The sequence below is a fragment of the Rhynchophorus ferrugineus genome, unplaced genomic scaffold (assembly GCF_030347505.1).
Source record: "Rhynchophorus ferrugineus isolate W39M unplaced genomic scaffold, kcgeb_rfMv2 rfM3, whole genome shotgun sequence".
NCBI classification, from domain to species: domain Eukaryota; kingdom Metazoa; phylum Arthropoda; class Insecta; order Coleoptera; family Curculionidae; genus Rhynchophorus; species Rhynchophorus ferrugineus.
In genome coordinates this window covers 36,590,337-36,616,209 of record NW_027472582.1, presented here as the reverse complement: position 1 = coordinate 36,616,209, position 25,873 = coordinate 36,590,337, and the positions used below count along the sequence as shown (strand labels likewise).

General features: G+C 29.8%; 1 protein-coding gene across 4 annotated transcripts in view; it reads left to right on the top strand.

The window, feature by feature from the left end:
• The window catches only part of LOC143193577 (uncharacterized), a 98,657-nt gene that overhangs the window by 57,743 nt on the left and 15,041 nt on the right, over window positions 1-25,873 (top strand). The window lies entirely within an intron of this gene.

Sequence of the window (25,873 nt, the reverse complement as noted above, 5' to 3'; positions counted from 1 at the left end):
TGTTAATTTTAATTTAGAAAGTGTTTTATACTTATAGTTTGTGTATTTATTTAAACAAACTGCCACGGCTTCGATGACGAACAAGTTATATATGTTTATGTACACATAATGGTGAAAGAGTCCGTAACTCTCGGTTAAATACTTACTACTAGAGAACTACAGAAGAACACTTGACAGAAAATGTAATTTTAAGAGACCAGGTTGCAAACACACGTGTAAATGAAAGTCGAGAGCAACGAGCAATATACGTCTTGGAGCTAATAGATTGAGACAAGGAGAGTTGATGTTAGGTTCGAATATGATACCGAAATAGACGTCATGGGCAACATAAAAATAAAGTCATATATTTAAGTATAAAGGGGAATTAGCCGGCCTTAGCTGTGCATAAGAGAAAATTTCACTACCATTATTAAATATGCCACAAGAAACATTGCAAATGCCACCGCTGGATGGAGTTAAATTTCAATCGACATTTTTATGCTTAAATTTCGTAAACTCAGAATGCGGATTGTCATAGTTTTGAATCAGCATCAAGATTCAGGGCTATCCGATACCCGATTGGTTTTTCGATCCAAAATTTTTGCAAATCTATTTATGGTTGACAAAGACAAACATTAGTACAAACTATCTATAAAATCAGATCGATATATATATATATATATATATATATATATATATATATATATATATATATATATATATTCCATCAAAATAGAATACCAATGTTCGGCCAGAATATCTGATGTGTCCGCTAGTTTTATTATAGATCTTATAGGTTTTATATCTAGATAAAACAATATCGGGGATCTTAAAAACTTACATAAGCAATTTTTATTCTTTATCTATTATTATTATTACAATATCAACTAACAATTAAGTGAAAGTAATTTTTATAACACAACAATAATGCTTGCTTACCCCGCAATAGTTCATTTCAGACGATTAAGGTTACGGGCATAATTTAAATAAGGAACGTTATTGTCCGTTCTGTCTTATAATGCACTTAAATTAAGTCTACATGATAGGTTAAGTAGCACCAGTGTCCAATAACGTTCGACACCCATAAATTCCGCACCGCAACATTTTACAATTTCAACATGTCGACCTTAAAATCCGTTTTTTATGCCGTCTGTGAACGCTCAAGAAAAAAGATCGTTCCGTAATTAATAATACATGACCGTAACATTTCTTCCACAACCATAACTTTCCTCCATCGTGCATATTTTTTTTTCGACGCATGACTGACGTTTTGCGTAGAATTAATACACATTGCAATGCTCCACATGAATATAGATTGGCTATATATTGCACGTCACGAAAGACACTAAAACGTGAGGAATTTTGTTCTTATTTCAGTTTATGAGTAACGAACACACTTGACAATAAATTACCACTAATATCGTCAATGTAACAAAACCCTGTTGATGTAATTCTGATTTCTCCAACATAGAGTAATAGAGCGTTAACTTGATTAACTTGATTGTGTGGCAAATATAATCAAAATTGTCTATAGCTCTTTTTATTTTAGTGCTATCAATTGAAATAGGATGTATTAACGTTTCTGTCTTTTGTTCCCTCATACTGAATGAAGCACAGCTGAAAGTCTGTGTCTATTATTATATTACTTACTTGTTCAATACAAAAATGTATTGAGGCAAGTTATTATTATTTTTACAATCTTATTGCGAAAATTATGGAACGGATAGTTAAATCTTATGATATACGTTAAAATGCAGATAACATACCAAAAATTAATACTTTTAAGAAAAAAATTAAAATATATGATATATTTCAAGATTACTGGTGTGCTCCTATTATGGTAAAATCGAGGAGTTAAAAAGAGAGCTTAAGCATCTATTAACAATATAATAAAACAAAAAAAATAAAGTCTATAAAATCAAGTTTATCTTGTTGGTTTGCAAATTGTATTATATTACTTTGTGTTAATGTATCTCATTAACAACGTTGTTAAAAATGTTATCTCGGTTAACGAGCATTAAGCCAAAATATTAACAATAACTACCTTAACCAATATAAATTTGTTTCTACTAAGTGAACCCCTTCAAAATAATTAAGTTTTAAATTAATCGCACTTTACAAACCACTTATTGCAGACACACAAAAATGGCGTCTTAAACAAACTAAAACAAACAATCGCGTTATAGAAATGAGACAATCATATCCCTTTGTAGGTCATTCGAATGAACCTATCAAGAAAGTGGTTTCAGAGCCACTATTGAATGAACCACGCAAAACATTTCCTCGATATCGCCTATTTAAGTAAAGCTTCTATATATATGCTCTATGTTTCTATAATGGAAGTTGCCATGGAAATAGATAACAAACTCAATCCTATAAAGGCACCTGGAATTGATGATATTTCACCTGAGTTGATGTAACAGCTTTCAGGAAAAGCAATTACCATATTATCATACATATTCATGCCTGTTTAAGACTGAAGAATGTTCCGGAATGTTTTAAGACTGCCCAAATAATTATGCTTAAAAAACCTGACAAATCGGCAGAATTTCGCTGGTATATGCGTTATAAAATTATTAGAGAATCTGCTGTTAAAACGTATTAAACCACCTATAAAAATTCCAAATTTCCCGCTTGGATTTCGAAAGCACTCAACAGTGGACATGTGCGCAGACTAAGAGCGGTTTTGAAGAGGCATTTGAAGAAAATAAAGATTGCTCAGCAATATTCCTGGATGTTTGACACACTTTTGACCGGATATGGCATTTAGGACTAATCTAGAATATAAGCAAATTGCTATCGCGGAACTATTGTCAACTGATGGTGACATATCTTTTCTCCATAATTTAAATAACTTTAATGTTGCCTTTCTTAAACTTTTTAAGGATTTTCAAAATATTATGTGTAATAAGAAATCAAAGCAGAATCTATGTACTATATCATTATATACTATATAATCGTATGTCATATAATTACTAATAAGTCAATCATAATACAATTTCCTACTATTAGTTCATTTAATATTATAGGATTATTTTGGGTTCCTCATTATGTAAATTCATATAAAATTAATTAACTATGGCCTTTCGAACATATAGCTTCGGTCATATCACTATAATACTTTGTAAAAGCCATATTGTTTACTACAGAGCAATGTTTGTTTGCTGCCTTGTTAATTTTTAAATGTTGCAAATTTCTTTTCTCAATGGTTTTTATATGGTTTTCTGCAAATATAATTATTTTGCTATTTGTTAGTTGTCCTAAATACATAAATTATGAAACATGTATAGTTTTAATTTACTTTAAAACTATTTTATTTTAACGGAATGAAGTGGTGACTTGACTCAGGAGATGGAGATGACTATAGAGATGTGATTTCCAGCCACATATAAACATCTAAGAATTTATTACGGAACAAGCAGGGCCGTACCAGTCGTGCTATAGTTAGTCATTGATGATTTGTTGTTTCTAGTTATTGTATTTAAAGTCTTCATGAACGAAGGTTAATAATAATAATAATAATAATAATATTATAATTTATAAATTATGTTTACTTATCTAAATACTTAATACAAAAGCAGGATACTTACACCTATTATAACACAAGAACCACAGGACCCAATCGGCCAATCAGCTCATTTCAAGCGAATTTCCCCTCATCAAAAGACGAGCTCATCACCAATGTATTCCCGAATATCATTGTTAATCACATAAAATATTTTTAACAAAAAATTTAACCGACTTTTGTACATAGTAAACCTATTTATCTATTTAAAGTATTATTTTAACTACCACTGAGAACTTTGAAGTCGGTAGAAGCAAAAAATTAGATTTGTTTTGTTCGTAATTTAATTTTGTGTATATGTCACAAAATTATATTGTTATTTTTATATTATTTGGGCTCAGCAATTCAATGCATATTTTTTATTAAAAATATTTTATTTTTCTCTTTTTAGTGTTAAATATTTACTCAATAAATTACGCAGTTATTTTATTAAGTATTACAATTTGTAGGCCATGTAAAGGTGCAGCCTTTACATGAGAAAAATTAGGAATAAAGAAACAATTACTAAATAGAAAGAACGCTTCAGGCGCCAGGGTCCACTACATAACCTTGGTGATTTGACAAATGTTCTAACCAAACTAAAACAACAACAAAAAGTCGTTGCCCAGTCGGGAATTGAACCCGCGATCTTCGCGTGTAACGTGAACCTCTAACCATAAAAGCAGTTGCCTGCAATATTTCTACGGCTTCTCAGTGTGTATTTAAGTGTTTAAGTGTTAAGTTATAGTATTTAAGAAGCAAACTGAACTGCTTTTGCACTGAACGGCTTTCGGTCTTCCGTTACATCAGTTCAGCAATAAATGTCTAATATAAAGGAGAAATCGGCGAACATACATTAAAAAAATTACTATCAAACATAGAACCTCTTCCTTTTTTGAAGTCGGTTAATAAATAACTAGTGGTTTGGTGATCGAACAATTTTTGGCGGGTGTGTACAAAGATGTGAATGATTTAAACGTTGTAATTCAGATTGAAAATTGTTGGTACTTTGCATTTATTCAAGTTTGTTACCTGTTATATGAATTAACTTGTATAAAGAATTAACTAAAATAATAAATATAATGAATTAACTTGTATTAATTTATATACATTATTTCTTGATAAAATAATACATAGATATTATGAAAAATATAATGTATATTAAATATAATAAGCTACATTTTCACAATATATTATCGAAAATGTAATATTTAATTAACTGTTGATAAATAATACAAAAATAATTATAGAGTATAATAGACGTATAACCCATCAATACCCAGTTTTCAATATTCTGACAGCTTGTCTGGTTGTAGTTGTTGCTAGAATATCATTAAATAAATATGACTAACGTTAGTATAAATCCGCATTGTAAACATATTTATTTTAAATTATGACTCAAACTCTCTTGTTGGCGGATCAAGATTCAAGATTGGCCCGGATACATGCTATATATTTTAGTTAATTAATAAATACTATTTCCATCCATAACATCCTTTGATAAATGTTATGTTTGCTTAATATGCCTTTAAAATAGATATATTAAAATTTAATTTAAAATAAGTTATGTAGAACCAGATTACTGTAGAGTTATTAATTACATTCTTGGTAATTACTTATTAAGATCAAGGTATCAAGGGTATAATTATTTATATTCTTTATCTTACTTAATATGGTAATATTAACTATACTATTACCATATTCTTAAGAACACTAATAAATTAATATTGTATTTTAGTAATATTATCGTACGGATTTACATTTTATGTATTTCTTTTAACAAATAAATCACTCGTAAGCATTAATAAAAAGGTATTCGGCAGATAATAAACGGAAATTGTTTTGAAAACCGTTCAATCAATTATTCGATAAATACAGAGCTGTGCCTGCATTGAAAAAATGACCTATAAAAAACCCAGTCAATTCCGTTTCGATCTCGTTCATTTCAGAATCACTGTCTACTCAAGAAGTGTGTCAATGAACGGAAAAGGTGAATGTCGAACAGAACAAGACATGGAGTGTACTATGGATGGGCGCCATTGGGATGTCGTAATATGGAATTTTCTATCGTTTGGTCGTACATAAATTCGCTTTCTAATGGTCACAACTGAAAATTCTCTGATGGTTGATTTAGTTATCTATAAATTAGAAGATCTATATTGCTTGGAGGAGTCACAAATAGATGTGGTAAATTAAAGTTATTTTGATTTAAAAAGGAAAGCAATACAAATGATGATATATAATTAGGTTAAGTGGAATTTATCGAAGACCAGAGACTGCAATTCAGTTTTCCAAATTAGGACCCACTTTAGAAATTGTTAAAAAGAGCCTGAAAGAGCCTGAATATAGACAATAAAATATAGATTTGCCATACTGTATTTTCTAAGCATAACTTCGATTTGCGTCCGATAAGTCAATACATTTAGTACAGTTTAAATTCAGAGTGTTTCCGTGTAACGTGAACGAGCTTCTCCAAGTTATGTAATGTCTAAATGCATGCAATTGGATAGTCGTTGGGTACCAAGATTAATATATATTGAAATACAAGATTAGCATGTCGTCTACATATGTACCACTGTAGTGACTTTTCTATCCGATATATGAGCAGTATACTAAAATAATGATAAATGGATAGTGATATTAGATGCAGTTCAGTGTATTCTTGTTTCTAAATCAACCGTTTATCTATAAGATTTTAGGAGCTCAAAATGAGGAAGATGGATGAAGTTTCTTTAATTTAACCTCCAACCCGGTTTTTCATATTTTCTCAAAAACCTAAGATATATACAGACGAGTAATATCAGTTTTTACCACTCTATGTAATTATTCTATATAGTTTCGTCTTGATTACGAAACCCAAATTGATATTATTAGGTAATATGGTAATATATTATTGAGTAATATAAATATATATATATATATATATATATATATATATATATATATATATATATATTTATATATATTTATATGCGATGACTTGCTATGAAATCAAAGACATGTGTCAATTTTAAAATATTAGTTTACGATGTTAAAATATAATTCATATGACATATGGAGAAATATAGAGTCATCACAGTACAACAAGTTTCACATAATAGTTCAAGCGCAAAATATTTCGATGCAATATAGAACCAAACAACTCGAAATTATATAGTACTTTGGCAAGTGTGCAGTGTAATCAGTTTGTCGATTATCTAGAGAACAACAAAACAATTAACGGAGACTGCTTTGTTAATTTATTTATGATTTTCACTATATTGTTAACTTCTGAAGTTGCGGAGCAAACAATGTTATATCGCCAGTGAAGAGACTTGAATTTGGTGACACAGACTAAGTTATTTTATATATCCGGATTTTTTTTAATCCAATCCAATATAACTTAACTCGTGTAAGGAAAATTTTAACGTCTTTTAACATTTTTGGTAGTTTATGTATAAATCTACATTTATTGTCAAATAATGATGCAATAACAGTTAGTGCCTCTAATATTTATGTCATGAAATTTTAACATATAGTATGACATCTGGCGGTAAATATACAGGTTAATAAATCTTATGTCCATACCAATTTTGCATAGTGGCGAAAAACAGCAACCTAACTATATCACTTGAGGGATGTTCAGATTTAAAATTCATCTCGATAGTATATTAAATTGGAAACATAAATTTAGATACAAATATTAACACAGCGGAGTCAACATTAAAACTGCTGTGCTTGTTAGTTGAAATATACCTCCATCTTAACCGAATATCAAAGAGATTGACTTCGGTCAATAATAAATTGTATATAGTTTTATGTGGTTAAGAAAAATACGATTGAAATAAATCATGATGAATGAGAATGAGATTGAAATCGATTATCGATTAGACACTGACAGAATGAAGTTCTTCCATGATTTACCAATACACAACCAGAAATGTTCATGAAGTAAATTTGCAATCCACTAAGTTATCGAAATTTTGGCATAAAATATGAAAGTAGGCTACAAAATCGCATGAAGAACAATTCGACTACTAGATAATTCGCTGAAAATCATAAAGTTGAGGCGAACCAAACCATACCTACTTAAATAAATAAAATACATAAACGTTTCTTCAACTTAAGTTAGTCGAATTTTTGAAATAATATTATATGAAATATAATTTGAAAACTTGAAAAATACATAACGATGTACTTATTTTGTACATGGTTTGCTTGTGAATTGATCAAAGTGTTTATCAAAACTAGTACTAATTTAATGTATAATTAAGACTCTACGTACTACTTAAGTTACGATCGTACTACTTTCTATATGAAAAATGTTTTTAAAAAATCTGAAGATGAACTTTCGATATATTTATAAATTAAAATATGATTTAATCTAATTATTTCATAACACTAATTACATAACATATTTTTAATTTTTATTAAATATTCGAGTTATAATAACAATTTAAATATAGTTAAGTATAACATTTATTAAAATGAACGCAAAATTATATTTTTTTAAACACGTTCACTATTTGATCTACGTGACAATAGCGCGAACAACCTATATGCAAATGTATTGTCGCATTAAAATTGCATCTAACGGTTGAAACTTTAACTCGAGTGACTTAAAAAACCTATGTTGACGCCTCTTTACGGTTTGCAAAGAATGACACGCAGCTATATTAATAATGAAGCTTGAAGTACAAATTAGAAGACAAAGATAACGGTGATCTGAGTGCTAATATGTTGTTTTATTACATTTTAATGACTGAAAAATAATATAAATGTTCATATGAAATATGCATACATAATCTACTGAAACAAAATATATGAAAAATTAAATACACATAAATTATGACAAACTAAATAATAAACAGTGTTTTACTATCATGTTATATCGATGTTGTTTTAATTTATAATTAACTCGCAATTCGTAGTGTCTTTATACTTATCAGGACACATAATACAGCGGATTATTCTAGAAGTTGTTTCAAGGTCATATATCAACAATCGTCTGAAGATTGGTATTTAAAACGACCTTAGCGTCGCCTTATCGTTATTATTTTAGTTGGATATATTGAAGTGATATTAGCAGCGTACAATTTACAGCCATTGTACTGGGTTTGGTTAAATTGCATTTTACATTCACTAAGTTGTTTAATAAATTCGGGGACGGAATCCCCCAATTTACAAATCATTTCGCTGAATTGGCTTTCCAGAAGACCTATACAATATTTTGGATGATGGGCGAGACGAAAATTAGAAGAATACACTAGAGAGAAGAAAAATGTTCAGTTCTGTGCATGTATGTATTTTTTGTCAGTAAACTCTGGGAGGTCAAGCGATCTTCTGACAAATATATAAGATAATCAGTTCCTTTGAAGTAAAGTAAAGTTCTATTGATTTTATTCACGCTAACCTCCTGGATTTTTTAGTGACAGGACTTAGAGATTAACGTGGGCTAATCACGGTCCTCGGCATTAAGCCTACCGACTAGCGCGTGACAAACTTTAGAAATCATCTTAGAAGACATCCGGTCTTACTCAGCTTGGCTACTTGCGTGACTAAGATCATATTCCTTGGCCGATTTTAGACTGATGCTTTGAACAATCACAAATATATATTTTACGACCATACCCCAGCAGGATTATATGTATATATGTGTATATATATATATATATATATATATATATATATATATATATATATATATATATATATATATATATATATATATATATATCTATATATATATATATATATATATATATATATATCTATATATAATAATTAATAATAATAAAATAATTTTTTTTAATAATAATAAAAAGTTTTAGAAATAATAGCTCAAAAATATAATATATATTATTCAAATGAGTATATGTTAATCCCATTTCAGCTTGTAAGTGTTCGAATGTTTCATATGTTCGAGAGTCGCGGGATTGAATACTGCAGGAGCATGATCTTAAATGCATATTTAATATTGTGATTGTCGAAGAGGCAAGAGTGTAAAACATAGTAAAGAAACTGATCCCGGTCATGCCAGTAACCAGGCTGGGTAAGATTGGATGTCTTTTGGGACAATCTGTAATAATTAAATCGTAAATCCAGTCCAGATAAACCCTAGTCGGTAAAAAGAAGATTTTAAATTATAACAAATATAATACCTTGCATGTCTTAACGTAGTTTGTTAATATTACATCGAACTGTTAGTACTTATTGTGCTATTTTATATTTAACACTATAATAATGCACAAATAGGAAATAAGTTTGCACCAAAAAAGTTACCCGTCTTTTTCATGTCTAAATTTAATTTTTGTCTAAAATTTTCTAAATATTATTGTAAAAATTTATATTTAACTATATAATATTAAAATTGTTTTTAAATTACAAATGAGTTTAATTTAGCTATGATTTTTTGTTTTATTTAAATTTTTTAATTTTTTATTTTAATGATTTTTTTTATACTTATTACTTAGAAATTGTGTATTTCTTATGAATTTAAAAAATATTTGAATTCAATTACAAAGTTGAAAACGGCGAATATAAATTACCTAACCATAAACTAGATGTAGTCATTAGGAAAAATATATATCTAGTGTATGCTAGTATTACCGGGGGGATTATAGATTATGTATCTATCGAATGAGCGTGATGCTGAAACAACTCGAACATTAATTTTATAATTTTAGTGTTGTTTTTTGCAGCTATGCGTTTATCTTCTGTAAACTCTATCTCTTCCAGGAATTTATATATTTAATTAGATCAAAATATTATCGATAATAATGTAAATTTATTGTTTTACTAGTTTTAATGCACTAAACCTGGCCTAATTTAACCAATTCGCTTTGCTGTCCAAATATTACTTCAAAATAACACCTTAACCTTTAATTTTGATTCAAGATCATAGTGATAAGCCAAAATGATGAAACGAGTTATACAGAATATCTTTAAGAACATGGCACACCATGAAAATGGCATTAAACGATGTTTTGTTTTTATTTTTTGAATCCCATTGCAATGCACAAGCATTATATTTCTTGACTAGTGAAATACTTGATAAAGACGTTCTTCGTATCATACAATTTTTAGGCTTGATATATAATATATCGACAATATATCCCATTTACCAACCATTGCGTTTAGAGTTGCAAATTTACCTATTATATTTACCTTTCTGGAATGAATTTCCACAGCCTTTAAATTTTTTCATTTATAGAAAATGGTAGTTAATTATGTTCGAAAGGAATAAGAATTCCATGAAAATCGAGCCTTACCCAAAATTGGCTTTGAAGTTAATTTCCAATGAAATAGAATGAAAAGAGAAAAAAAGCTTAGAAAGCCTGTCACATAGTCTTCTGCGTGAAACATTTGTTATGGACATGTTAAATAAAAGTGGCAACGTCAACTAGCCTCTGATATAAATTATTGGAAATGCGTGTGCTACATCAATATAGAAATTTTAAAAAATTTATTTATATTATACCAATATATTGTCGAAATTTTACCCATACTAATTAATTTATTTCCCACGGAATATGATAGGTTTTAGAGAAAGTTTTTAATACAATCATTGGAAGATTTTAAAAATTATTGAAAGTTTACCCAAATTAATTTATAGAAATTTCATTCTATTGGAACAATGATTTCTTCGAGTGCATATAATTATTATACATATAACTCCTAATAATTAACTCATTAGTCATGTTGGTTAGATATTTCCCAATTTAAAATAAACATTACTCTGAACAAAAGTACCCTGGCCTTTTTTATGTTCAATCAGCATAAAATCAATAAAATTACCAGAACAATAGAAAAATCGCGTTATACCTAATTGATTCTAATACAGTTAATAATTGATTTTTTAGTAATTACGACTTAAGCTTAAAATAATATAAAATTTTGACTACAAACCACAAATAAATTAATTTGTTTTTGTTTCAATCAATTTCTGCAATGTTTTTTCGTATTTTGATGTGTATTTTTACAACAAATATAATTTCAGAACCCAATAATTAACATTTATTTAATCTAAAGCTTATTCTAGATACTATTCTAACTTATTTTAAAGTCTATCCTAACTTATTCTAAAACTATTCCAGTTTATTCTAGATATTATTATATCTCACTCACTCTATGTGTCTGTTAATCAGTTCGCATTGCAGTTTGCGTTTGAACCTACGCACTTCACTGTTATTGCGCACATTTAAATGTTTAACTGTAGGCGAGTGCATTGGTATGCACTAATAGTCTTCTAGAATACTTCGCACTCCGAATCACACTCGTTATGGGTTCTATGGGGATATCGCTCTGAATCAGTTTGTTGGACACGTAATATGGGGCATCGACGATGACTCCCAACACTTTGTTCTGGAACTTGGAGAATATCTCTGTTAGATTTGCTAGTAGTACCTCACAGGTCAATACCATGGTTCCAATTAGGCCTAAGTATTGACTTATACAGCAAAACCTTGTTATCTAATAATAATTTAGATTTACGCCCTATCAGCCAGTACATTTCGTTTATTTAAGCCCAAGCTGTTTGCGTTTAGTAACCAACAGTTCAATTGAAAAGTATCTGGCCTGACACATAGATGGAGCTACTAGAATTTAATCTATATGTTTTTTAGTTAGCCCTGACCTTCAAAAGATGCGTGTATAAATTGCAGCTGTTGGATCATTAGTTTGTGAATTATAGCATTTTGAGTAAAGCAACTTTTGTTACTGTGAAGAAAATAGATAAAAAGGAATTTCGCGTGTTGATAATATATTGCTTTTTGAAGGGAAAAAATACAGTTGAAGCAAAAAATCGGCTTGATGTCGAGTTTCTGGATATTGCCCTAGGAAAATAAACCATCAAGGATTGGTATGCTAAGTTTAGACATGGAGTAATGAGCATCGAAAACGGTTAACGCAGTGGACTCCCAAAAGGGGTTGTTACCGACGAAAACATTTGAAAAATCCACAAAATGATTTTGAATGACTGTAAATTGAATGAAGTAGCAGACACTCTAAAGATATCAACTGAACGTGTACATCATATCATTCACGAATATTTGGGTATGTGAAAGCTCTGTGCAAAGTGGGAGCCGCGCGAGCTCACCTTTGACCACAAACAACGACGTGTTGATGATTTGGAGTAGTGTTTGAAGATGATCAACCGTGATAAACCCGAGTTTTGCATCTATATGTTGCAATGGATGAAAATGGCTCCATCATTTCACTCCTAAATCCAAGTGACAGTAATCCGAGTGGGCTGCATATGATGAATTCGCTCCAAACGTGGGAAAACGCAACAGTCTGCTGACAATCTTATGGAGTTTTTATTTTGGGATGCGCATGAAATATTTTTTATTGACTACCTTGAAAAAGGAAGGACCAACAGCGACTATTACATAGCATTATTGGACCGTTTGAAGGACGAAATCGCCGAAGATCGGTCGCATTTGAAGAAGAAGTAAGTGCTGCTTTCCCAAGAAAATGCACTGTGTCACGAGTCAATGAAAACGATGGCAAACATCCATGAATTGGGCTTCAAATTGCTTCCTCATCCACCGTATTCTCCAAATCTGGCCCCCAGCGACTATTTACTGTTCTCATATCTCAAAAGAATGCTCGCTGGGAAAAAAAATTCATCAAATGAAGAGGGGATCCCCGAAACTGAGGCCTCTTTTGAAGCAAAGGACAAATCGTACTACAAAAATGGTATCGAAAATTTGGAGGATCGCTATAATCCGTGTATCACCCTTGAAGGGATTATATTGAATAAAAGAAAACTAATTTTGCAAAAAAAAATTTATTTTACTATGGTGGGCCGGGGACTTTTCAATTGAATTGTTATATGTTTTTTCCATGTCAAACGTCGATCGAAATGCAGTCCCAGATATTTATTGTTGTCTTGTTTCGGTTCATGATTATTCAATTTTACTGCGGGACATGTTCTTCTACAAAGGGTGAATGTCACATGGGTTTTGTCTCATTTGCTTTGATACTCCACGTTTTCAACCAACAATTCTTATAGCTCTTATAGCTCATATTGGTTCCTCGTGTGATGATAAAACCACTGGGTTGTCAGCACATGTTGCAACAGTAGTATTTTTTGAGGTCGGTAGGTCAGCTGTATACAGTAGATATAACAATGGACCAAGAACATTGCCCTGCGGAACACCCGAATATATTGGGTGTAGGTTAGTGTATTTGTCACCCTGTTTGACAATAAAATATCTGCATGTGAGGCACAATTTGAGCAGTTGGAAGTGCATATGTGGCAAAAGCTTTTTCAATTTAACATGCAGTACAGTGTACCACATCTTGTCGAAGGCCTGAGAAATATCGATAAATGCAGCGGAGCAATATTTTTTATCGTTTAAATTTTTGTTAATTTGGTTGACTAATCTATATATTTCTTCTATTCCGTGTTTATTACGGAAGCCAAATTGATGGTCTGGAATAATAATTCTCTCCTTTGCGATTATTTTGAATCTCTTAATATATAATTTTTCGAATAGTTTAGAGATCACAGATAACAGGCTTATAGGACGATAAGAGGAAACGTCTTCTGATTTTTTTCCCACGTTTAAGAATCATAAAGATTTGAGCCACTTTCAAAGTGCTAGCAAAATAATTAAGCCTTAGCATGGCTTTAAATATGAATGTTATTAAGTTGATGCACGTTCCTGACAGCTCTTTTAAGATTTTTGCAGTTATGTCAAAACCAGGAGCTTTTTTGGAATTGATTTCTTTATGTATTGTTTGATTTACTTGTTTAACAATAAATTTCTTATGTAGCAGATCCATTTAAAACGGAGCGCTAAGAAAGTCAACTATGTTATTTTCTTCTGTTGCGGATATTTCAGACGAGTACGGATTAAATACTGTCTTTAAATGTTTTCCTTAAACTTTAAAACTTCGCCTTATCTTTATCATTCCTAGCCTAGGTATTGTTGTCAATTGATTATGTGATTTTAATGGCTGGATTATGTTGTTGAGGTTTTTTTTGTTACTTTCCAGAAAGAATATTCCATTGAACCAGTGGGCGTTAAGTTTTCTAAATAGTTTTGAATTCCTTATTTATGATTTTGTTCCTTATTTATTAGCTATTTCAGCTCTTTTATGGCCTTGTTGAATTTTCTCTTGTTTCCTTCTGTTCTGATTTTTTGCCAGGTTTTTCGCAGTTTTCTCTTTCCGGCAATTTTTTGTTTATTTATAGATGAAACGTAATTAAACTTTGGCATCTCGTGCTATTAGGTGCTGCATACCATGCGGCCTCTTGTGTAGATTCTACGTTAGGTAACGTTGCGAAAATAAGGGAGAAAATTTCTAGAAGTTTAAAGCCTTGCTTATAAAAAATTAATTTTAAAACTCGCGTTTTCACCCTACAATGGTTGAGACTAGGTTTTTACTTTTTATGACCGGCGCTTTTATGACACCAATAGTAACTCAGATGTTTTTTTTACAACAGAGCGTTCTGAAAGGGACGTCTGCACTTCGCGGTGGTTTGAACAGAACTTTGTTATTTATAAAATGTATTAATTTTATGATAAATTAAACAACAGTCAGCAACAGCAGAATGAAATACGACAATGTCAATTATTGATGCTATAGGGAAATGAGAAGCGGCGAAAAATATCGCTGTATCCATATAGGGGATGAGCGAAAACATTAATTTATCTTTTTCTAATATATAGTAGACTTAGTAAATAGTAATAACCGCATTGATCTGCAAAGGGACCCAAGAAAAATATACTATGCTATTTTAAATGTAACCATTTACTAGTAGTATGGTATTTAATAAAAATACGACTCCCAAAAATATAAAAATGCATTAAACTTGACTTTAACCAAAAATAATTTATATTATAATATTAATTTTTATTATTTTATAATTTTAATAATTCAAATACCCCAGCTAATCCAATCAAAATCATTTCTTCGTTATTCTCATCATTTCAGAAAGAAAAAACTACTAGAATTGCGTAAGACGAGAAAAAACTGGTTTGAATGGAATCTAGTCGGAGATTACGCCTTGGGATAGCATGAACACCTTAGATGTTTAATTCATTATGGATAGTTTAGCGATAACCATTAGGCATTTTCAAAGCAATTTCAGTCAAGAGTTGTGTATAGTTATGATATCGTTAATATTGCACAACATAATACTGTATACTATAACTAATATATTGAACTGTATATATTGTTATCGTTACGAGCAAATTAGCAGGTAATAAGTTGTGAGGTCATTTAAGTATTGTTATTTACTGATAAATTAAATACATTATAATTATATAGCTACTAAATTGTCTATTTATTAATGTTACACATTGTTTATACGTAATATGCTATTTCTGGTGCTTTCGCGGATGCTATATATGGAAACGGTATACCGAACTTTTATCAGCGTTTGGTTCTTTGAATGAAAAATAATCTTTGATTCTAATCTAACCTTTGATGGACGAAGTCTCGGCGGAATCTCATCTGCTAACTTCAGGCCTTGCTTTCTTTTGCTTCAGTTATCGTTTATAATTCATCAACTGCTTGTTTATTGTTCATCAATTTGTAATGGCACGTGTATATTGATTTTCAGTCAATTATGTACGTGTAGATATAAAATTAATGAGTGAGAGTGAGACATGACTGAATTTTTCAACTTCTTATAGTTTCCTGTAGAATATACCTGGGCATATATTGCAATCTTTTATCCATTCTATTTCTGCTACAATTAAATTTTACTTAGACTCGGAAGACCGTATCAACAGTTTAGGAATACATCGAGGACAAAAAAAGGTAATTGTTCTTTAATGCTTTACAAAATTATAAGTTGCGCTGATATAATAGAAGAATTTTTTGCTAGATAACATAGACCAAATAACGTAGTTTTCAATGTCGAACTAAATTTCACTTACAACGTCATGTAAATAAGCAAAATAGCTGATATTGATATTCAACAGAGAGATATCAAACATTCTTACACAGTCCAGGGGTAAAATTTTAGTGCGATTTATATGTTTGCACTTATAGTTGTAGAATGTATAAAAATAGGTTGGACATTTAAAAGATTACACAAAAAACTTCCAAAATTATGAACAATTTACTAAATATGTTTATACAATTACCTTTTGTATCATTTTATATCTTTTTAAATTTAAAAATTCTAACTGGCCATAATATAAAATTTTTAATACAATGTGCAATTAAATAGATATAATTAAATAATGATTTTATAATTTACTATAATTTGAAATTACGGTTTCATGTACCATCTGATGTAAACACACTGACTGTTTTATTAGAATTTACAGGAATAAATTATTGTTATCATTTAGCGTGCTTTTAACATATGAAAATAACGGAACGGATATACTACATGCAAGCAGAATCTGAATTTTTAAATCAACTGAAAGGAATACGTATATAAATAAAATTTATGTTAACTTTTGGTTAAAATTAAATTAAAATTAATATCTCATAAATTTATGTAAAAATATGAAAGCAAATGAATGAAAGAAATGTAATATTTAATACTAAGTAAGTTTTAGTATTTCCTATTGGTGAAATTACGAAGCATTAATGTTAAAAACTGTTAGATGATCTGACCGAACTGTTAGATTCATTGGTTTTGATACATCTACACATAAAATAAGAATTTTCCATTTAGTATTATTCAGTTTATATAGACGCTAACCATGGGATGCCCAAGATTATATTTTTAAATTGCTATTGTTGTTAGATTTAAACATTTCTATTATATTTGGAAAAATATAAAATAACAGAAAATTTCAAACAAAATGAATGTATTAGGGTTAAAGGTTTACAGCAGGAAAACAGAACTCCAACTCTCGGGAACTTTTAAACCTATTACAGTTTATGAATCAAATGATTTTGACAAGTCAAAACAGATGGGAAATAGTTGTAGAAAATTGTTGCAATGAATGTATGCCTTTTTAAAGTGAAAAATTAACGAAAGAAGAACTAAGCTCCTAATATTAATGAGTTTAATATTTTTCGAACTCTTATTTCTTTGGAATCCATTTATAATATTTGTACAACGCATAATAATTCGGTAATAATATCATGAAATATCTAATTTAGCAATGAAGGCTAACTATATTGTATATTAGTTATTTTATTGCTGTATATATTATTTAATTCACGAAAGAATTTCGATATGTGGAACATAATATTGCCATAATAAGTAATTTTCAAAAATCACAATTCATTCAAATGTATTTGCTCTTTTAAAATAAATTGTTTCTATAAAAAATAAAGGCATTTGGGTGAAAAACTTGTTTCTTGTAACTTGTTTGTCTACATCCAACTTCAGTAAACAATTAGTAAAAATTGAAGTTAGGACAAGATCAATTTTATTTCTTTTGAATATTAATCAAGATTTCTAAGGCGTATTATGTTTTGTATGCTTTAAAATGACGGTATATGGATATACCTACACTAATTACTGTTTCCGATGTATCTATAGCATCCTGTAAGAAAATACAGAACGGCATTGTTGAGATTTTACGTAGAATGCATGTAATGACAAACCGAGACGGACGTGGTATAGGGATGGAAATGCTGAGATATATATCTTTTGGATACAAAGGCCGGCGTCTTGATTCGAAATCATATAGTTTCTTAGAGTCTCTCAAAGTGTATCTTGTTGACGTTGTTGATAGCCAAATGTTATTGTAATCACCGTTGTAATACCTTGTATATTATCAAGATAATGACCATTATAATGTTTTGGTGAATGTATGTATTTTATTTATAAAGAAATAAATGTATTTCTTACAATACGCAACTTAGCACTGACGTAATTCACTCTGATTGGTTTTCAACTTATCATAGCCGACTGCTGTCTTCTATGGCTATATTTTATAAATCCCATTAACTAGACGGATATTAGTAATATTCCTCAAAATTTGTTTCCGAACACTATTATTATTTTTCTTAATACAACTCTACAGCTCACATTATGATTTCAAGAAATACATTTTAATCTTCTGATTTCCTGTGCGTTGTCCCTTAATTGGGATGCTTCCATGGTGCTACGACTGAGTAACCTTATTCCATTAACTTCGTCATCGTGCAATTGCTTTTGGGCTATATAGTGATAAGCCAGCATAATTAACCCAAAAATCTTGTTTTGTAAGTGCTAGATAACTAATCTATTTGATGCTTCAGTGCAATCCCATATTTGAAAAACATAAACTCAACCCGATCCAAATAGTTTGTATAATGGATTGATTAACTAATCATTTTGATCTTAGGTCAGATTGGAAATATCTTCTGACTAACCAGTACAGATATTTAATTTCGAATCTTATCTAATCTGATCTGATCTGCTTTTTGTCCGACGTGATATATTTGTCTTTATATTACTATAATTTTTCATTTATTGTTTACCTCAAGTGCAATCAACAGCAACCAATTTATTGTTCGGTTCTATCTTCCAACTCCTCATATTTAAACTGAATCCTCCTGATTTTAAACAAGAAAAGCTGGTTCAAATTACCACAAGACATTAAAACTCTTTTTATCGATTTTATAGACAATAGAGTACATTTAAGCTTCGAGCAACTTTGGAGCGTATTCGTTTGAATTAAGTAGAGGACTTAGAGTAGGAACATCCCACTTATATTGGCAGGAAGCACTTGTAACAGGATTTGAAAGATTCTCCTAAAAACTAAAAAAAAATTAATCAAATATGGACAATATGTAATATATACAAATTAAGATTACATTCGCACCTTTTAATTATGTGCCAGTGATGTGGTAAGTTGTACGTGTGACGCCATCATTCGCAATTATGCAACAGACGAAACAAATGGTTGCGAGTAAACGACTTCTAATATTAAACAGGCACGATAAGTAAGTTTCATTGAAGTGCCAACAGGCGTACTCATTATATAATGCCCGCTTCTATCTGCTATCAGAATATCAAATTCTTTCATGTCAGAGATCATTGTCCTCGTTGGTATCGTTTGTATGCGTACGTCCGAGTCGTAGCAGTTTTGATTTAATTTGAAACTTATTAGATGTTTCAAACGCCTTTCGACATCAAGATGGAATCTAATTGATTGGATACCGTTTTTCGTACGATATAATCGGATAAACAGTTCTGACCTGCATTTATTTGAAATAAAATAACATCATATTTTTTAGCATAGATTTTGTTATGAAGTTAAAATATGATGCATATGTAAATATAATTTCAGAAGCATATATTAAGAGAGCATTATATTGGCATAGTTCTAATATATTTTTATTCCGGCTTTTTACAGTTTTATCAAATAGGCTAGATCACTGTAATAAAGAATAACAAAAATATTGATTTATTTTAATATACTATTGAGAGATTATTAAAAACAGTTTTATCCTAAAAATCAAAGCGGTATTACAAAAATTCTAGCAGGAACAAAAACAAAATATTTCAAAATTCTTTATGTTAATTCGCACTACGAAACATTAACGTCACTTATCGTCTCTTGACCATCATTTCCTAATTAGGACGTTTTATCTTTTTAATGTGCTTCGTTTTTATTTGAATTATTTATCTTATATTTTACTTTGTTCTATATACATCCACAATGACTGTACTATGTGTATAACAGAAATAATATTTAAAGAACATACTAGAACTTTTATAGTAAAGTGAGTGACTACCTCAAACACACTAATCATGAAATGTGGTAGAATATTGAAGAATATTAAATCTAAAACCATCAGTACAAGAATTGATAACAAGATTAATACGTTCAGATAATAATTAAATCTAGAAAATATCCAATAATAGCACAATCGCCAGTAGGGAACTGTGACAGTAGCATTCTTGAAATCAATTGCTTCTATATTTATTCTATATTATTTAAATTATCTCTAAAGATAATATGCACAAGTTATAATTTTAATGTTTATTTAAAGTTTATTTTAAAGTTCAGACATGCTTTAACATATTAAGTTTTTCTATGAGTTTTGAAGCTTGATCTATGTTTAGTTTATTTTACTTTACTTGACTTCAGTGGCAATCACATGATTTGGATTCATACACCATCCCGAAGTAAATATTGTTTGAAAATGTTTACCATAACACACAGATACCAGGATGTAAAATTTGATACAATCTTATTATTCAATCAAATATGTAGCAGTTACCCGTAACCTGGTAAATAGTATAACCCATCGAACTACTTAATGATTAAAAAACCAGATATTTGATATTAGCTTTTGTAATACAATCATGATGGGATTTGATTTATACTTGTTAAAGGCATGAATTTAATTAATAGTTTTCTTTGTATTTTAGAAAATATGGTCGTTCAGTAGTGAAGAGCAGTGGACAGAATCTTAGAGAAATATTTTATATATTGACTTCAGGCGCACTTTTACAACTAAACCTTACTAAATCTATTTACGACTAAACCACATTATATTATGTATAATTTTCCATATTATTTGTAAACTAAAAAAGTGCAAATTCATTAGCTACTCATATAAAATAAAACTAATCAGGTCCAAACTGAAATGTTAAATGTACGGAAAATAATCAATATTTGCATTAGAATGATCTTATTTCTGTGAATAATTTACCGATGTTCAAACTATATCGGCTAGTTCGCGTCTTGCAAGATTTATCCACATTTCGCTACATATATCTACTACGGAACAAAACTGCCATTGTTGTCCATCAGAATATTTAATTTTAACATAAAATCACTCAAATAAAGTATATTTAAGACCTGTATCATATACAAACCTAAAACAACTACGTCACTACCAGATTTGAAGGTTTTAGTGCGCAATTAAAATTACATTATTTCAAACGCCAATTTTTATACTAGCTTTTTTTGTAAAATATAGCACCTATAGTACCTGTAATAATATATATTATAGATATATTTGAAAAGACAATATTTAATTAGTTATTGACATTTAATAGGTTACGCCGACCAAAATAAAAAATTTATGTGGTAGGAGCGATGTGAATTCATGGTTGAGGTAGAAATAATATCAAAATAGACCTAATGACCTATTGATATGTTAATTGATATATCGGCATTTGTATCTCTATGATAGTTTATGATATTTTGCGAAGTTTTATGACCTTCATTTCATTGGAAGTATGTTTTCTAAACCGATTTTCATAATAAACACATTTTAATTTTTAACAGACTTCAAAAAAGGAGGAGGTTCTATGTTCGGCCGTATATTTCTTTTTAATGTATGTTCGCCGATTTCTGTGTCAATTATGTACCGAATTTCAAATTTTTTTTTAATCTAAAGTGCCCTTCCGATATGATTAAACCATTTAATCCATTTTAAACAAGTTATGATCAGAGTGCTGGCAGGGGAAAGGGGGAGGTAAATACAAGGAATGCCTTAAATTTTAAAGGCACGGACAATGTTTTCATATAATTTTTATCTAACAAAAGCCATTCAGTGTGCTTTTTAACCATATAATATGAGAAGTCGTGGGAGAATGGCAGGCAACTGTTTCTATGGGGTAATAGTTAGAACGTCAAGGTTACACGCGGAGGTGATGGGTTCGATTCCCAACGGAGCAGCAAGTTTCATTTTTCTAGTTTGGTTAAAACTTTTGTCAAATCACCTAGACTAGGTAGCGGACGCTAGTGCCTGAAGCTTTCATTATTTTCGTATTAATTAAATAATCTAACTAATAATATATAAATATATATAAAAATAAAATAAGATATGTACGTATGTTAATAATCGTTGTAATAACTAAATGAAAATCAGTTTGATTTCGGTGCCAAGCCCTCAAACGATACAAAAATAATAATATAATTTCATGTCATGAATACAAAATTAAACAGGAACAAAGCAAATCTAATTATGTTTTACATTTTATTGAGTTCTTTGTTTATTTTTTCCAGTCGGTTTAATTTTTTGTAAATTAATAAAAATATCATTTTATTTACTTATTTTTATGTCTATTAGATTTATTTTTTCTCGTAACAGCTAGATTGCAACTTAATATTTTTTCAACTTGTTTAATTTTCAATCAATTTTTTCTTTGAAATTTTTTGGATACTTGTCTAAAATGTGTATTAATATTTGAGAATATGTACAGTAATACATCGCAAATTAGTCGTGTAACATTGCGTATTGTGTTACTGAACCATATCGATTGTGATAAAATGTATAATATAAGTATCTTCGGATGAATCTCGATGCAGACCTCCTTTGAAGTAAGCGCATTAAAAATAAAAGAAAATAATATAATTTAAAATATAAAAAATATATATTTGTTAATCGGAAAAATATTTTAATTATCACTATATAATAAGTTACTGTTGTACAAGCAATTTTTATTCCTCACCTATGTAATTCACTTACGGCTATTATTCCGAGACAAATAGCATATACATCTTTCAGGATAAAAAATCCTAGACTAGGCGACGATGAGAAGTCCTAAGGATTAGACTAGACGCAAAAATTCATACCCAAAAATAATTTTTTGGTTTTATCCAAATAATTTTTATGAATCTAAAAGTAGTTCTAGGTTAGGAACTTGATGAAGAATAAATATAACTGACTCTTGCAGCTTGAATGAGCAGCCTTCGTGGCTTTGAATTTATCTTTATCTGCAGCCAAGCTTGTACAACCTGATAAGGAGTAACCATTACAGTCACGTCACTTATCATTTATCAGAAGATTGGAGAGAGCCAAACTACGCAAACTTGTTTAGTGTACAAGTGTATTCTTAACTTTTGTTAAGTAGATTAATCTTATCCTAATTTGGGAAATACATACTGATGTATTAATCCCGTACTAACCTTGCTTGTGTATTAACTCAAGTACAACAGTACAGTAGTAATAAATTAATTTGTAAGTTAAGATTTTAGTAAGCATATCTTGTGTAAGATGTAATTAATAAAAAGAACTTTCATATGGCTGGGTAAGACGGATGAAGAAATGCGTGAAATATAACAAATAGTATTGAGTGCGGCAAACAGGCAGTCCGGATTTTACGCTTCTTTTGAGGTTCTCTTTAGTTATATCCGGGCGTTGTAGGAAATAATGTAAACGATGATATACCACGCCAGATCACATTCTTCCAATCACCAAGTATCCAGGTTTTATGATCGTTGCACTGTTCCTTTCGCAGCTTAGCGTTGGCTTCTGTTATAAAAGGTTTGGCAATCACAGCCCTTCCACGAATGTTAGCTTTGTGGAGATTCCGCTGTACTATTTTTGTTGAAGCCTTTATTTCTGGTGTCACTTTTAGCGCTTTACATTCACATCATTTTTAAAATTATTTGGTGCTAGTTTGAGTAACTTTGAGTTTAGTCCACAATTCCTCCTGGCCGATAATGTTTTACCATGATTTATGTATGCTGCCATTACCATGAATAAAATCGCTCGTGAAACGTTAATCAATTCAGCTATTCTCATCCAGAGGCTCCCTTTAACGAAGCACCAATGATTTTCTCTCTTTTGAAAACTGAGATATCGCACATTTCACCGATCACTGGTTTTAACCCTAGTCGAACACTATCCTAAAAAAATATATATTAAACCACTTGAAACAGTGCTACCAACATGTAAGAGATGTACTATTTTATATATGATATACTATTAACTACTTCATAAATAATACAATTCATTTATTATCATGCAACTATATAACATAGAATGCGCATTTAAAATTGTATTCAAGTTGTTTATAATATAATGCAGCCTTTAATTTTTCGGTCGATATTCACTAATAACATTGGAATTTAAAAACGAATCATATCCTCAAGATCAGCTTGTATAATCATTTTTCTGTCTGGGGTATTTCGTGAGAATAACGATTTCGAACCGGAAGTCGGTAATTGAGCAAGGAAAATATTGCAGAAGTAGCAACGGTGAATCCGCTAGTCTGGCTGCATGGGGAAGGTCATGGCAATTAATTTGCCTGCAGTGATTTAATTGCCAAATGACTATAGATATCCACGGCGCACTAGTGTATTAATAATAATAAAATTAGACCTTTGGTGGGATAATGTAAAAAACCGACCGAGATCAAAACAGTTCGATGAATAAAAACAAAGCAATCCAAGAATTATGATGTAAGCCAACAAACAAAAACAACACAATTAGATAAGTTTTTAAACATGAAGGTGCATATTATTGATTACAGACTGAAGAGAAAAGGCTGTACGTTCGTTATGGTCAGAAATTTTTCTTAGTAATTTTTTAATCTACTGGGATAATCATAGCAGATAACTAAGATGAAATATATACCTTTGTTGAGGTAATTCAGTATTATTGGCGGATTATTCGCTAAAACTATAAGGTTTCTCTAGTTTAAGGTGATAATTTAGGTTTGTTGTTGGTGTAATATACATTTTTTAATACTTTCTAAAACGTTGGTGGTTGGCAAGTTGCTCGCCTTGTTTTGTGTAGCGTAGGTTGAATTCTTGCAGATGTCTTTTATAGGTATTAAAAAGAAAACAATAAAAATGCAGTAGGCAACTTTTAATATATGACTAATTCCAGACTATGTTAAATTAGTACTGATGACATTTATTTAAAATATTGATGCAATATATTTATTTTTATAAACTCAAATAGCTAACAGTACATAATCATATTATTTACTAGAAGAAATTTTGACTAATGATTACATCTAGTTCAAACCATTCATTTTCACACTTTCAACTTTAAAATCAACTGTTTAATTTTCCTTAATGATTAGGTGTAATAAAAAATGTAAACTTTAAACCATAAATATTTTAGTAGTTAAGGATCTCGCGATTTTATCTTTCGTATTCATTAATGAAAAGGTAATGACAAAGCATCATCAGAAAAACATAATCAGAAAGTTAAACTGTTGGGTTATGGATAAGTTTTTCATAATTTTTTGTAAGCTCTGATTCTGTTGTGGAAGATCACAATTACACACCACGATTTCCAACTTTATTCTGATGGTAAAGGGTGATGTTATATAGTAATCAGATTCTCGAATAAGGCAATTATTTAAAATGTGTATTTCAACTTCACAATTATGTATATATATATATATATATATATATATATATATATATATATATATATATATATATATATATTTATATTTATAATTAAATTGCAGATAAAACGAAAACATATTTACAATTAATTTAAAATTTTGTGACTTTTACTGCACTTGCAGAAATAATAATCATTTTGTATCAAACAAATGAACCGAATATTTAGTAATTTACTACGCTTAATTTCAATACAATCAATTAGTTCCTTTAACAGTTTTTCTGCATAATGTTCAATTTTTTAGGACTTTATAATATGCACAATACTCAAAGAAAACAAATGGTTTATAATTTTGAGGTTTTATTTGTAATAATAAATATTAAAACGCTTTTTTATTTTATTCAAGTA